This window comes from Trachurus trachurus (genome assembly GCF_905171665.1).
Source record: "Trachurus trachurus genome assembly, chromosome: 18".
Taxonomy (NCBI): Eukaryota; Metazoa; Chordata; class Actinopteri; order Carangiformes; family Carangidae; genus Trachurus; species Trachurus trachurus.
Window position 1 is genome coordinate 15929226 of NC_139909.1, and position 3669 is coordinate 15932894.

At 40.5% G+C, this 3669-nt stretch overlaps 1 long non-coding RNA gene across 1 annotated transcript; it reads left to right on the forward strand.

Annotated features, from left to right (window-relative positions):
• Positions 1–1875: 1875 nt before the first annotated feature.
• On the forward strand, positions 1876–3066 carry LOC311001627. Its single transcript, XR_014596188.1, has 3 exons — positions 1876–2120; positions 2217–2323; positions 2576–3066. It is a non-coding gene; the product is annotated as an uncharacterized lncRNA (long non-coding RNA).
• The last annotated feature ends 603 nt before the right edge of the window (positions 3067–3669 follow it).

The following is a 3669-nucleotide window of genomic DNA, read 5'->3' on the forward strand; positions in this document are numbered from 1 at the left end:
AATATCTGATATGTTTCCAAAACGTTATCCCTGTTAGCAGACTTTAATTCTTTGTTCTCTTACTCCAAGGAACGTCATATGGACAAGGGACCTACTTTGCTGTAAAGGGCAGCTACTCAGCCAAGCAACACTACTCCATACCAGCTGATGATGGTTCTCAGATGGTGTTTGTAGCTCGAGTACTGACTGGCAGCTTCGCTCAGGGCCACTGTGACATGGTGGTGCCGCCGCCTCTCAACTACCGGCAGCCAAATGACCGCTACGACAGCGTGGTGGATAGAACAGACAAGCCCAGCATGTATGTTGTTTTCCACGATGACCAAGCGTACCCAGACTACCTCATCACCTTCAAGTGTCTGTAAGGGAAGTTGCAAAAGTGTATGTTCAAGTCTGACTGAAATTGTTCTTTTATTTGTCTTGTAAACTACAACATCTTGTAAAGCACTTGTTGTGTGTTCTGCTTTATGGAAGAAAAAGAAATTCTGAAATTGCTGCTCAGTTTCCGTCCACTTGATTGTTACCGTTTGCTATATGAAAATGATGGATAAATTCTCTCAGATTTTAGAAATAATATGCTTTTTTTTTCTTTTAATCGGAAATTGTTTACTACATGCCTATTATGTTGACATGTTTAACTCTTTGTTCTGAAGGCCAAAGTTTGTAAAAACCAAGTGAGTAGGAACAAGATCATATACATAAAAAATAACTCACTCACATCACTAACTGTTACTTCAACAGCTTTCATTTGCACATTTGACACTTTGAATCTCTTTTTTCCCCCTTTTGGATTAAATGATAGATTATTTAAAATAGCAAATTGTCCTTACCTCCTGTTTGTTGACTTGCTGTGTTACCAAAGGTTCTGATCACGTACTATATATTTATTCCCTTTTGTGTTAGTCAGATATTGTCAAGTTAATACAGCATATTTTGTGAATTGTTATTTCCTTATGTTTGGAATAATAAAAAACATTGATAAAATATGAATTAGTCCATGTTGCCTTAATACTACATTTCCATGTTTACTGAAGACATATCTAGATGTTCTATCAATGAAACAGCAAGAAAGTTTAAGTGTCCTGGGTTGATATTCTGTGAATACAGCCTTGCATTTGGCTGTTTTATCAGAAATGATTCCAATTATTGTTATTGCAAGTTCTGCAAACAGTGGTTCAGGCCTGCCAGCTGCCAACTATTAAACAATGTCGGGAGAGACAATGATCCATGATACTTAACAAAACTTAGTGACTAAAGCTTGTTATTTATTCATTAAGGGTGACATGAGGGCAGTCAATAATAGTTCACCAAGTGACTGTATTTCAGAAGTTGTGTGAGAAATTGCTTCACATCATATTACTAAACAGCACAGAGTAAACGTGATGCAAGAAAACGGAAAGACTACACATCGAAAATCTGATTGGGTTGTTGGGGTTAGGGGTTAGGTCTGAGGTTGTCTAAGTATGACATCTAGTGGGTCGATGAGGGAATGCAACAGGAAGCCAGGTTTACACAAGAACTTCACATGTGATTGTGTTTTGTTTATATTTATTAATGGGTTAGTGTTGGTTGAGGTGAAGGTTGAATCACAAACAGGTTAGTGGATCAAATGTTTGAAACTTGATAGGTGTTTGATGCTTTTTTACTGGTAGAATAATTATCCACATGTGTGGTAAAACCTGGGGTAAAACCACAATCAGTGTTATCATTATTACATTTTGGTATCACTGGTCAGAGTATCAACAACAACAGTATCAGTACAACAGGAGAAACAAGGAAATGCCCAGAAGTATTCAGGTCAGTCAGTGGGTGTGTATTTGCTGAGAGGAAGGAGCATTTACAGTAAGTGAAAGTGAAAGCAAAGGCACTTCAGACACACGGTTCACTAAGCAGAGTTTCAGACAGAAGTTGCACAGTCTGCTACAAAGTCAAGTTCAGATTTGCCTGGAAAATGGACGAATATCAGTATCCACTGTTCTTTGAGGCGAGAGATCTGACTGTCAGAGAGCTGGAAAAGGCCAGAAGACACTTTCAGAAAAAACGAGACTCAGGGGGAGGTGAATGTGGAATAATAGAAAAAACTGGAGGCAACATTTATAAAATCTGCTTCAAAGAAAAAGATGGTAAGGAAAAACTTTGTGTTTATAGTTCTATGTCAAATAACACTTCATGTCGTCTTTTGTTTGACTTTGTACTTTGTACGTGGCTGTTTATTACAGAGCAGGAAAGGGTTTTGCAGAGGAAGTTTCACACAATCTCCCTTCCTAGTGGAGAGCTGCAGCTGACAGTCAGTCGTACCAGCTCCCCAGATCAGCCATCGACACAGGTGAGCTAATATCATGCTATAGAAACGTTGGATGGTACCTTCACAGTTCTGGAACAAACATCCCGGCCAAATGATCTGGTCAGACTGGTTTGTGGGGATTTCTACGATGCGTCAACATCTGATAATTTTTCACCTTAACCCAAACATTGTGACTGTTGTGACATTACAATGGCTTATCCTTTACAGCTTTAATTTTAATCCGATTTACTGATGTAAACTCATGGTTGTGTTTTACATTGTTTTTTTTTTTAGACATCTACAAAAACAAACACAAAAACCCTTGAGAAAATTTTCAAGATGGACATTTACCTCCTGTATTACCTAAGAGACAACATTAAAGTAAATAAACTACTGCATAAACAGCTCTCTTGGATTGGCTGCAAACTTGAATTAAATTTTGATGAAGAAGAAGCAGTGGTTCAAGGGGATATTGAGAAGGGACAAGGAGGAGCTTTTAGTGCTGCAGAGGACTGGGAGATGAATGTAGATCGGGTCTTCATCAACCTCACTGAGGACTACCTCTCCTACCATGTGCTTGAACCTAAACAAATCAAAATGCTTCAGCAAGACCGATCCTTTGAGACTGATGATATCAAAGTGTACTCAGAGATTGGTTACTCTGTGGTTGTGGGAGAAACTAAGGCTGTGAAGGCAAAAATTGCAATCCTGGAAAAGAGTGTGACATCCCGGAAGGAACTGTCGATCATGACGAAGCAGTTCAAACTGATAGAAGAGGAGTTCAATCAAGAAATGCGGGCACACTACCCAGAAGTCAAATTCCTCATCGGCAATAACGTGATCATCATGGAGGGGCCTGATGATGGGGTACAGTCAGCAGCGACCAAACTCGACGAAATGGTGAAAAACATAAAAGAGAAGAAAGTCAAGCTCCCAACAGAATTAGTCAACTTCATTAAATCAAGCGGGGCCATCGCCAAGTATGAGACTCGCTTCCAGCAGAGCCTCAGAAATCCTGTTGCACTAGAAGTGGGCTCTGAGCTGGTTCTGTCCAGTTTGTCCTCTGGTGCCCTGGATGAGGCTTGGGCAGCAGTGCAGAGAGACTTGAGTGTGGACACCGTGAAGCTGCAAAGCACTGCAGATCTGGACAGAGTGAAGGAAGTCCTCAACAAAGCCAAGGGCGAGGCAAACTGTCGAGAGCTTAAAGTGGAAGTCCGCTTCATCCCAGGAACCGGTGGATCCTCAGAGACCAAAGTACGGATGGTGGGTTACACTGAAAATGTGAACAAACTGAAAGATGTCCTGAATGACTACCAGATGAACCATGCTGAAGTACAAGAAGCAGTCAACCTACCGCATCCTGAACTGGTCAACTGTTTTGATGAAGT